This window comes from Oncorhynchus gorbuscha, linkage group LG26 (genome assembly GCF_021184085.1).
Source record: "Oncorhynchus gorbuscha isolate QuinsamMale2020 ecotype Even-year linkage group LG26, OgorEven_v1.0, whole genome shotgun sequence".
Classification (NCBI taxonomy): Eukaryota; Metazoa; Chordata; class Actinopteri; order Salmoniformes; family Salmonidae; genus Oncorhynchus; species Oncorhynchus gorbuscha.
This window is the reverse complement of record NC_060198.1, coordinates 30,295,225-30,307,605: the sequence shown is the minus strand read 5'-3', so window position 1 is coordinate 30,307,605 and position 12,381 is coordinate 30,295,225.

The window sequence follows — 12,381 nt, the reverse complement described above, 5'->3', positions numbered from 1 at the left end:
TATTTTATCTATCCTTAACCCTTTAACCTAACCTTAACCCTAACTCCTACCTAATGTTAGCCATCTAGCTAAGAGGTGTTTATAAAATGTATTGACTAAGGGTGGTGAATATTTACAGTGCATTTGAAAAGTATTCAAGACCCCTTATTCTAAAATTGAATAAAACCTTATTTACATAAGTATTCAGACACTTTGCTATGAGACTTGAAATTGAGCTCAGGTGTATCCTGTTTCTATTGATCATCCTTGAGATGTTTCTATTGGAGTCTGTCATGTTTTGTCATATATTGTCTTGTCATTATGCTTTCCCTTCTGTTCGTTTCCCCCTGCTGGTCTTATTAGGTTCGTTCCCTTTTTCTATCCCTCTCTCTCCCCCTCCCTCTCTCTCTTCTCTCTATCGTTCCGTTCCTGCTCCCAGCTGTTCCTATTCCCCTAATCAATCATTTAGTCTTCCCACACCTGTTCCCGATCCTTTTCCCTGATTAGAGTCCCTATTTCTCTCCTTGTTTTCCGTTCCTGCCCTGTCGGATCCTTGTCTAGAATTCACCGTGCTGTGTCTATGTATTGCCCTGTCGTGTCGTGTTTCCCTCAGATGCTGCGTGGTGAGCAGGTGTCTGAGTCTGCTAGGTTCAAGTGCCTTCCCGAGGCAACCTGCAGTTCTTGATCAAGTCTCCAGTCTGTTCTCGTCTTTACGAGTAGTATTATGCCTTTTGTTTTGTAAAGTATCTTTACTGGATTAAAAACTCTGTTTTCGCCAAGTCGCTTTTGGGTCCTCATTCACCTGCATAACAGAAGGATCCGACCAAGAATGGACCCAGCGACTATGGATTCTCTCTACTCTACTCTCGAGTTCCAGGGAGCGATGCTCGGCAGACACGAGCAGGAATTGTCTGCTGCTCGGCATGCCGTTGAGACCCTGGCCGCTCAGGTCTCCGAACTCTCAAGACAGTATCAGAGTCTTCGTCTCGTGTCACCAGCTACTTCCGGTTCTTCCGAGCCTCCGGAACCTAGGGTTAATAACCCACCTTGTTATTCTGGGCAGCCCACTGAGTGCCGCTCCTTTCTCACCCAGTGTGATATCGTGTTCTCTCTCCAACCCAACACATACTCAGAGAGAGAGCTCGGATTGCCTACGTCATATCACTCCTTACTGGTCGGGCTCGGCAGTGGGGCACAGCTATCTGGGAGGCAAGCGCTGAGTGTACTAACAATTATCTGAACTTTAAAGAGGAGATGATAAGGGTTTTTGATCGCTCAGTTTTTGGGAAAGAAGCTTCCTGGTCCCTGTCTTCCCTATGTCAAGGTAATCGATCCATAACGGATTAGTCAATAGAGTTTCGCACTCTTGCTGCCTCCAGTAACTGGAACGAGCAGGCGTTGCTCGCTCGTTTTCTGGAGGGACTCCACGCTAAGGTTAAGGATGAGATTCTCTCTCGGGAGGTTCCATCCAGCGTGGATTCTTTGATTGAACTCGCTATTCGCATTGAACGACGGGTAGATCTTCGTCACCGAGCTCATAGAAGAGAGCTCGCGTTAACTGTGTCTCCCCTCTCTCCGACACTACCGTCTTTCCCCACTGACTCAGGTGTTGAGCCCATGCAGCTGGGGGGGTATTCGCATCTCGACTAAGGAGAGGGAACGGAGAATCACCAACCGCCTCTGTCTCTATTGCGGTTCCGCTGGTCATTTTGTCATTTCATGTCCAGTTAAAGGCCAGAGCTCATCAGTAAGCGGAGGGCGACTGATAAGCGCTACTAGACGGTCCTCTCCGTCAAGTACATGTACTACTTTACCGGTCCAGCGTCCTGCAGTGCATTAATAGACTCTGGGGCAGAGGGCTGTTTTATGGACGAAGCCTGGGCGCGGGAACATGACATTCCTCTCAGACAGTTAGGGGGAGCCCACGGTCATGTTTGCCTTGGATGGTAGTCCTCTCCCCAGTATATTATGTGAAACACTACCTTTAACCCTCACTGTATCTGGTAACCATAGTGAGACCATTTCTTTTTTGATTTTTTGTTCACCTTTTACACCTGTTGTTTTGGGTCATCCCTGGCTAGTGTGTCATAATCCTTCTTTTGATTGGTCTAGTGGTTCTGTCCTTTCCTGGAGCGTTTCTTGTCATGTGAAGTGTTTAATGTCTGCTATTTCTCCTGTTTGTTCTGTCCCCTCTTCTCAGGAGGAACCTGGTGATTTGACAGGAGTGCCGGAGGAATATCATGGTCTGCGCACGGTCTTCAGTCGGTCCAGAACCAACTCCCTTCCTCCTCACCGGTCGTATGATTGTTGTTCTGATCTCTTTAAGAAGCGTTTTGCATCCGCTCCTATCCTTGTTGCACCTGACGTCACTAAACAGTTTATTGTTGAGGTTGACGCGTCGGGGGTGGGCGTGGGAGCCATTCTGTCCCAGCGCTCCGATACTGACGATGGGGTCCACTCTTGTGCGTATTTTTCTGCTTCTGCTCCTGGTCTTGCTGGGTCTCAGTCTGTTCCCTGCCATCGCATCTCTCCTGTTCTTGTTCCTGCCCTTGCTGTGTCTCAGTCTGTCCCTAGTTGTTACTCTCCTGGCCTGTTTGGTCCTGTTTGCTCTAAAGTTTTCAGTTCTCTACCCGTGTCTCATTTTTTTTTAGAGTAGTACCCTAGTTTCCCTTTTTTTTCGTTTTTCCGTTACGGTCCTGAGGAGAGGAGTTGGGTTCTTTCTCGGGACGTGCTGGACCGTTTGATCTATGATTTCCTCCGTTGCCGCCAGTGTTCCTCCTCGAGAGCGCCAGGAGGCGCTCGGTGAGTGGGGGGGTACTGTCATGTTTTGTCATATATTGTCTTGTCATTATGCTTTCCCTTCTGTTCGTTTCCCCCTGCTGGTCTTATTAGGTTCGTTCCCTTTTTCTATCCCTCTCTCTCCCCCTCCCTCTCTCTCTTCTCTCTATCGTTCCGTTCCTGCTCCCAGCTGTTCCTATTCCCCTAATCAATCATTTAGTCTTCCCACACCTGTTCCCGATCCTTTTCCCTGATTAGAGTCCCTATTTCTCTCCTTGTTTTCCGTTCCTGCCCTGTCGGATCCTTGTCTAGAATTCACCGTGCTGTGTCTATGTATTGCCCTGTCGTGTCGTGTTTCCCTCAGATGCTGCGTGGTGAGCAGGTGTCTGAGTCTGCTAGGTTCAAGTGCCTTCCCGAGGCAACCTGCAGTTCTTGATCAAGTCTCCAGTCTGTTCTCGTCTTTACGAGTAGTATTATGCCTTTTGTTTTGTAAAGTATCTTTACTGGATTAAAAACTCTGTTTTCGCCAAGTCGCTTTTGGGTCCTCATTCACCTGCATAACAAGTCTACCTGTGCTAAATTCAATTGATTGGATATGATTTGGAAAGGCACACACCTGTCTATATAAGGTCCCACAGTTGAAAGTGCATGTCAGAGATTTTCTGTCTGTATTGAATAGTTTATCATCTGGTAAATCTAACAGGAGTGACCTACTATTGGAGGTATTAATGTTATTATGGAGAATTGAGAGAATGGGTGTATTAGTAAGATTCTGCTGGGTCCCAGCACATTCCCATTCAAGTGTGGAAGGGGATGGAATTGTAGACCAGTTAGCTAAAAGAGCTTATAAATGAGAAATAATTGATATTAATGTGCCACTGGGTAGAGGTGAGGCAAAATGTAAGATCAGAGCCATTTTGATAGATGTGTGTCAGAAGAGATGGGACTCTGAGCACAAGGGCCAGCATTTATATGCCCTCCAAAGAAAGGTCGGTGGACCAAGGTTCAAAGGTCAGATTAGGACGGAAGGTGGTGTTTGCTCGATTGCACATAGGACATTGAACTCGTCATTACATCTGGTTGGCAAGCATATGAATGGTTTGTGTCTGGAGTGTATGGCCGATGAAACAGTGGCGCATGTGTTATATTGTTGTAAGTATGTTGAAGAGAGGGAAAGATTGCAGTGTAGGGTCATTGAGGTTGAACGGGGTTGGAAGGAATTTGGGGGATAGGGGAGGGTCTATTAGAAGTTAGTAGGGCTCTTTTCTATTTTCTCAAAGTAGTGAGTTAAATCAAATCGAATGTTATTTGTCACATGCGCCGAATACAATTTACAGTGAAATGCTTTACTTACAAGCCCTTAACCAACAATACCGTTTTTAGAAAATACCCCCCAAAAAGTAAGAGATAAGAATAACAAATGATTATAGAGCAGCAGTAAATAACAATAGCAGTGCTATATATAGGTGGCACCGGTACAGAGTCAATGTGCGGGGGCACCGGTGTTGAGGTAATTGAGGTAATATGTACATGTCGGTAGAGCTATTAAAGTGACAGTGAAGAGGCGACTCTGGGATGCTGTCCTTCTAGGCAGAGTGTGCAAAGAAAAAGCCATATCTCAGATTACCCAATAAAAATAAAATATTTAGATGGGCAAAAGAACACATACACTGGACAGAGGAACTCTGCCTAGAAGGCCAGCATCCCGGAGTCTCCTCTTCACTGTTGACGTTGAGACTGGTGTTTTGCAAGTACTATTAAATGAAGCTGCCAGTTGAGGACTTGTGAGGCATCTGTTTCTCAAACTAGACACTTTAATGTAATTGTCCTTGTTTCAATATGCTTTGTGTTGTAGTCACAATATGAGTAACATCAAAATTGCTTCATGTTCTCTTTTTTTTATTATGATTTTTTTTTACAAAAGGCCGACTCCACCTAACTTTGGCTTGTAGTCCATGTCTGAAATAAACTGGAAGGTAAACTGAATGTTTGTTTACTGTCTCTGACTGTCCGTTAATTATATATATTTTTTACCTTCACACAAAGTCTTTCAGGTGTATAGGTCTTCGGATGGCCCTACCAGACCTTGTGTGGGGAGTGTTGATTACATCAGGAGGTGTTTGACCTGAGATGTTTTGGATCTTCTTGTTGAGGTCCAGCATCCACCTCTAGGTTGTGTTCCGCACCCTGCTGAGCGTCAACTGGTGTTCTGTTTACTGGCTCTGTGCCAGGCTCCTCAACAGTGGGGACATCCTCCTCTATTTCTCTGCTCTTCCTCAGGTGTCGCCTGTTCCTCCTGAAGACTTGTCCCTGTTCTGTCTTCACCTCGTAGGACCTTTGCTCCACAGGTCTGACTACTGTGGCCCTCTGCCACCACTGTTTCTGTCCTGTGAGTGGCTGAACTCTCACGCTGTCATCTCATTGCAGCTCTGTGAGGTCCTTAGCAGAGGTGTCGTAGTACTTTGCCTGTTTCTGCTGTCTTTCTTTGAACTTCTCCAGCTGACAGTTTGCCATCCCCGGTCTCAGAAGATTTTCACTCATTATAAGTAGTGTCTTTGTACGTCTTCCTATGAGCACCATTTCAGGGCTGCTGTCTGTTCCTTGTGAAGGGTATTTCTGTGATCCAGCAGGGCCAGGTATGGGTCAGCACCTGCTCTCTTTACTTTTGCCATCCGTCTTTTGGCTGTTTTCACTGCCAATTCCACTTTCCCAATACTTTGCGGGTATCCTGGAGACAATGTTTTGTGTGTAAAGTCCCAAGCCTTGCTGAAACTTCAGAACTCATCTGCAGAGTACTGGGGACTATTGTCTGAGTAAAGGATGCCAGGTATCCCATAGCGTGCAAAGTGTGTCTTCATTTTTCGAATGACCGTTTTCGACTGTGTGTTCTCCAAATGGTCCACTTCCCAGAAGTTGGAGAGATAAACAACTCTGACCATGTAGTCTCTGTCGTTGAACTGGAACAGGTCAGTACCTATTTTTTTTCCCAGGGATGCTTTGGTTGCTTCGTGTGGCCTCAACGTTTCTTTCTGCTGCTTCGTACCCCAAGCAGTTCAGGTGCTACACTGTGCCATGTATGCTCTCAGCTGTGCATTCATGTCTGGCCAGTAGACACACTCGCGAGCTCTTCTCAGACACCCCTCTGTTCCTATGCGTGAGGAATGGATTCTCTGCATTATCTCAGACCTGAGGGCAGTAGGCACAACGACTCACTCACCTCTGAAGATAACTCCATTTTGCACACTCAGCTCATCTCTGTTGTGAAAAATACGTTGCTACTTCCAAAGGTGCATGTCCTTTCTCTTCAGGCCACTCCTGCAGGATCACATTTGTCAGTGTCTGGAGCTCCCGTTCCAGCTCAGTGGCTCTCTGGATGTAATTGAGTCTCTCGCTTGACACAGGGACGTAGTGTTTCATATTGATTGATTCCACTTCGACATCCACAGGGCCTCTGTTGTCTTGTTCTGTGCGGTATGCCTTGCTCAGGGTGTCGGCCAGCACCACATGTTTTCCAAGAAGAGTGACATCGTAGTTTTGGAGTCTCGTGAGCATGCGCTGTAGTCTTTTTGGTGCGCTGAGGAGAGGCTTTGTCATGATGCTCTCTAGAGGCTTGTGATCTGACTGCACTTCCACACTTCGTCCATATGTGAATTGGTGGAACCTCTCCGTCCCAAACACCACTGCAAGCAGCTCCTTCTCTGCATACCCTTTTTCAGTGTCTGTTGGGGCTCTGCTGGCATATGCTATTGGTTGTCCTCCCTGCATCATGGCTGCTCCTAATTCATCACACTGTAGTACGAGCTGCTCTGTGGGGTTGTAGTATTTCAGCACAGGGGTCTGTGCAATGGTATCCCTGATTTTATTGAAAGCCTGTTCATGTCTCTCTGACCACTCCCACAGTGAGTCCTTGTGTGCTAGCTGACGCAGTGACGCAGTGGCTCGCAGAGCTCCATGGCGTGGCTGAAGAATTTGGCTAGGTAATCTACCATGCCCAGGAAGCACTGCACCCCCTGCACATCTGTAGGTCTAGGCATCTGTTTGATGGCGGTCACTTTTCCTGGGCCAACTTTCAACTCCTCTGATGTCAGAAGGTGGCCAATGTAGGGCACTTCCTTCAGCCTGAGCTGCAGCTTCTCCGGATTCAGCATGATATTGAGCTTCCTGCATCTGTCCAGGAGCATTCTCGGGTTTTTGTCATGGTCCAGAGTCTCCGCTTCATCATTGTCTCCTTCTCCAACAATCAGGATGTCATCTGCAATGATTTTGACTCATGGAAGACCTTCCATTGCCTGGTTCAACTTCCTCTGAAAGATCTCTGGGGCTGGACTGATTCCCATTGGCATGAGCAGCCATCTGTAGCGTCTCATGGGAGTAGAGAACGTGGTGAGATAGCTGGATTCCTCCTCCAGTTCCACATTATTTTTTTTTTTGACATCGCAAACAGAGAACACGCGTGCTCTGTTCAGATCTGGCAGCACGTCTTCAATTACTGGGAAGTGGGTAATGACTTCTCATTAGCGCCTTGTTGAGAGGTTTCGGATCAATACACACTCTTAGTTTTCCAGACGGTTTCTTCACTACGATCAGGCTGCTAATCCAATCTGTGCTTTTTTTCAACTGCTTTTATCATCCTTCTTTTCTCTAGACCACTGAGCTCCTCTTTGAGTGGTTTATATAGTGCTACTGGAACTCTTCTCTTTGGCAGCTGGACGGGCTCCACTTGCTCATCCACTTCCAGCTTAATTTTGCCGGGTAAGCATCCATCTCCCTGGAATACATCAGAGAACTCCTGTTTAATTTGCTATTGAGTCCAGGATCCTGTTGTTTTCTCAATGGCCAGGATGTTGTGATGCTGCACAGTAATCAACTCCATTGCCTGGATAGCCTTACTGCTTAGAATGGGCCTGTGCACATTCTTGTTGACTATGATGAACTCAACTCGGTAGGTTTTCTTATTGTGTGGATTGATAATTTTAAGTGTGCACTTCCCCAGTGGCGTCAGAGTACTCCTGTTATACATCACCAATACCTGACTGCAGGACTCTAGGTGACTGGCTTTTGTGAGGTTTGCAGGGATAACATTACAACTAGCACCACAATCTAGTTGAAATCTAACTGACTTTCTCTTGACCAGCATGGTTGCAAAGAGAGCTGCATTGGGGTCTGTGGTTTTTTCTCTTGCACCACATTGATGCTCTCTGACTTTGTCCCTAGTGTGATGCAGAGAACATCCTCACCGCTCTCTGAGTCAGCTGACACATTTTCCATTGCCAGGTCTCTGTTTCGCTTGCTGGTCCCTGCCTCTTTGCAAACTGTAGAGAAGTGATTGTTTTTTTCCACAGGATTTACATTTTTGTCCGTATTCAGGGCATATTTCCCTTTTTTCTTTTATGTGTCCATCCACAGTATCTGCATTGTATAATGCTCTGTCCCTCTGTAGGGTCTCCTCTTCCTCTCGGTCTTTCTTTTTGTGTTACTGCATGCACAGCTACAGGGCCCTGCACATTTTTGACTTTAGCTCTCTCTCTCTGGACAGTTCTGCAGCTCTTCCAATATGTATGCATTTCTCTAAACTTGGATTAGTCTCTCTGAGTAAGCGCTCTCTTAAGTGTGGGTCACACGTGCCACACACAATCCTGTCCCTGATAAGAGAGTCTGTGATTACTCCAAAGTTGCAGATGGCCACTAGAGTCCTCAATTCAGCGAGATATTTGTCTAAACTCTCATCTTGGCCTTGACTTCGCATGAAAAAAATATCTCTCCATTTTTTCATTTCTTGGGATCAAGAAAATGCATCTAGTGCTGCAATTACTTCCTCAACAGAGAGATTGTTTGTTGTACTGCCCACACATAGGGTCTCACAAATCTCTCTGCCTTTTTCCCCAATGAGATAATACAGTAGCTTCACTTTGTAATCCTCAGGTTTTTCTCTCATTGTAAGAGCATGTACAAATTGAATTCCTCTTTCCGTCTTTTCTAGGTAAGTGCTAAATTACAATCATCAAAGTCTATTTTTCCCAGAGGTTTCAGTGCATTTTCATTGCGATTTATTTGCAGCCAGCTAGCTTTTAGCATAGTTTTTTTGTTTGTTGAGGGAACACAAGTATATATAGATTATATACAATGGACAATTGAGCTAGGGGGTACAATATCACATTACACAAAGACCTTAAGGGACATACATACACTTCTAATTCTAACAGCTTTTTTGTTAGTAGAGTATTTAATTGTCTTAAAATACAGTTCAATTTATTTTTGTAGGGTAACCAAATGTGTTTTTATGTTTGTAAATTTACATTTGTGAATATGACATTTGGCCAAAAGAATAATGACATTTAATTACATAAAAATGTTTCAGCTTATTCCTATCGTAGGTAAGGAATCCAAGCAGTACATCACTCCACAATAGTGTAAAACCTTCATAAAAGTGTTCAATTATAAATCTACTGATGTCTTGCCACAGTTGTCTTACATGAATACAATGCCAAAAAAGATGCAACACTGTTTCTGGGTGGTCATTACAAAACGAGAAATTTGAGTTGATGTTTTCCTTAAACTTCTTCATATAGTGGTTGGCAGGATAATATTTATTAATCATTTTAAAGGAAACTTCATTATTTTTGTTAACAAGTAGGTATGTTTGTGGCAACATGCAAACTTTTTTTCCAACAGATATTATCAATAAATTTGTTCCAATAAGATAGATACAACATCCTGCTGAAACAACGTTCATATCGCTCTGTTGTTGAACGGACCAAAAGAGAAACAAATCTTTCCTACTGATGCGTCAACAGGGTCAATAGAAGGTAGGCTCTGAGGGTCCGGTCTTGACACGTTTCTGAATAATAGAGCAACACCTGAGGGTGCTCTCAACCAATCATCTAGGGCACTGCATTGCAGTGCTAACTGTGCCACCAGACACTCTGGGTTCGCGTCCAGGCTCTGTTGGGGGGTCTGTGGGGCAATGCACAATTGGCCTAGAGTCGTCCGGGTTAGGGAGGGTTTGGCCGGTAGGGATATCCTTGTCTCATCACGCACCAGCGACTCCTGTGCCGTTCTGTGCGTGATTTCCTGCAAGACAGGAATGTCAGTGTCCTGCCATGGCCAGCGAAGAGCCTGTATCTCAATCCCATTGAGCACGTCTGGGACATGTTGGATCGGAGGGTGAGGGCTGGGGCCATTCCCCCCAGAAATGTCCGGGAACTTGCAGGTGCCTTGGTGGAAGAGTGGAGAGTAACATCTCACAGCAAGAACTGGAGAATCTGGTGCAGTCCATAAGGAGGAGATGCACTGCAGTACTTCATGCAGCTGGTGGCCACACCAGATACTGACTGTTACTTTTGATTTTGACCCCCCCTTTGTTCAGGGACACATTATTCAATTTCTGTTAATTACGTCTGTGAAACTTGTTCAGTTTATGTCTCAGTTGTTGAATCTTGTTATGTTCAAACAAATATTTTCACATGATAAGTTGCTGAAAATAAACGCAGTTGACAGTGAGAGGATGTTTCTTTTTTTTGCTGAGTGTATATCCTACCAGATGAGCTAAATAACTTCTATGCTCACTTCGAGGCAAGTAACACTGAAACATGCATGAGAGCATCATCTGGTCCGGATGACTGTTTGATCACGCTCTCCGCAGCCGATGTGAGTAAGACCTTTAAACAGGTCAACATTCACAGGGGCCTGATGGATTACCAGGACGTGTACTCCGAGCATGCGCTGACCAACTGGCAAGTGTCTTTACTGACATTTTCTGACCTTTTTAGTCTTTAATGCCAACATATTTCAAGCAGACCATCATCGTCCCTGTGCCCAAGAACACGAAGGTAACCTGCCTAAATGACTACCGACCCGTAGCACTCTGTAGCCATGAAATGCTTTGAAAGGCTGGTCATGGCTCACATTAACACCACTATCCCAGAAACCCTAGAAACCCTAGACTCACTTTTGGAGAAAGGTCCTCTGGTCTGATGAAACAAAAATACAACTCTTTGGCAATGACAGTCGTTATGTTTGGAGGATAAAGGGGGAGGCCTGCAAGCTGAAGACACCATCCCAACCGTGAAGCACGAGGGTGAGAGCATCTTGTTGTGGGGGTGCTTTGCTGCAAGAGGGAATGGTGCACTTCACAAAATAGATGGCATCATGAGGTAGAAAAATTACGTGGAAATATTGAAGCAACATATCAAGACATCAGTCAGGAAGTTAAAGCTTGGTCGCAAACGGGGCTTCCAAATGGACAATGACCCCAAGCATACTTCCAAAGTTCTGGCAAAATGGCTTAAGGACAACAAAGTCAAGGTATTGGAGTGGCCATCACAAGGCCCTGACCTCAATCCTGTTGAAAATTTGTGGCCATTATTGAAAAAGCCTGTGAGCAAGGAGGCCTACAAACCTGACACAGTTACACCAGCTCTGTCAGGAGGAATGGGACAAAATTCACCCAATTTATTGTGGGAAGCTTGTGGAAGGCTACCTGAAATGTTTAACAACCCAAGTTAAACAATTTAAAGGCAATGCTACCAAATAGTAATTGAGTGTATGTAAACTTCTGACAAACTGGGAATGCGATGAAAGAAATAAAAGCTGAAATAAATCACTCTCTACTATTATTCTGACATTTCACATTCTTCAAATTAAGTGTTGATTCTCACTGACCTAGACAGGAAATTGTTACTAGGATTAAAACTGAGTTTGAATGTATTTGGCTAAAATGTATGTAAACTTCCAACTTCAACTGTATGGGAGAATGCTATTCATTGACTACAGCTCAGCGTTCAACACCATAGTGACCTCAAAGCTCATCACTAAGCTAAAGACTCTGGGACGAAACACCTCTCTCTGCAACTGGATCCTAGACTTCCTGATGGGCTGCCCTCAGGTGGTAAGGGTAGGTAACAACACATCCACCACGCTGATCCTCAACACAGGGGCCCCTCAGGGGTGCGTGCTCAGTCCCCTCCTATACTCCCTGTTCACTCATGACTGCATGGCAAGGCACGACTCCAACACCATCATTAAGTTTGCTGATGACACAACAGTGGTAGGGCTGATCACCGAAAACGATGAGACCGCCTTTAGGGAGGAGGTCAGAGACCTGAATGTGTGGTGCAAGGACATCAACCTCTCCCTGAATGTAATCAAGACAAAGGATATGATTGTGGAGTACAGGAAAAGGAGGACCGAGCACATCCCCATTCTCATCGATGGGGCAGTAGTGGAGCCCATCAAGACAGTCGTGAAGAGGGCAAAACAAAACCTATTCCCCATCAGGAGACTGAAAAGATTTGGCATGGGTCCTCAGAACCTCAAAAGGTTGTAGAGCTGCACCATCGAGAGCACCCTGACGGGTTGCATCAATGCCTGGTATGGCAACTGCTCAGCCTCCGACCGCAAGGCATTACAAAGGGTAGTGCGTATGGCCCAGTACATTACCAAGGCCAAGCTTCCTGCCATCCAAGACCTCTATACCAGGCGGTGTCAGAGGAATGTCAAAGACTCCAGCCACCTTAGTCATAGACTGTTCTCTCTGCTTCCGCACGGCAAGTGGTACCGGAGCGCCATGTCTAGGTCCAAGAGGCTTCTAAAAATGTATACCCCCAAGCCATAAGACTTCTGAAC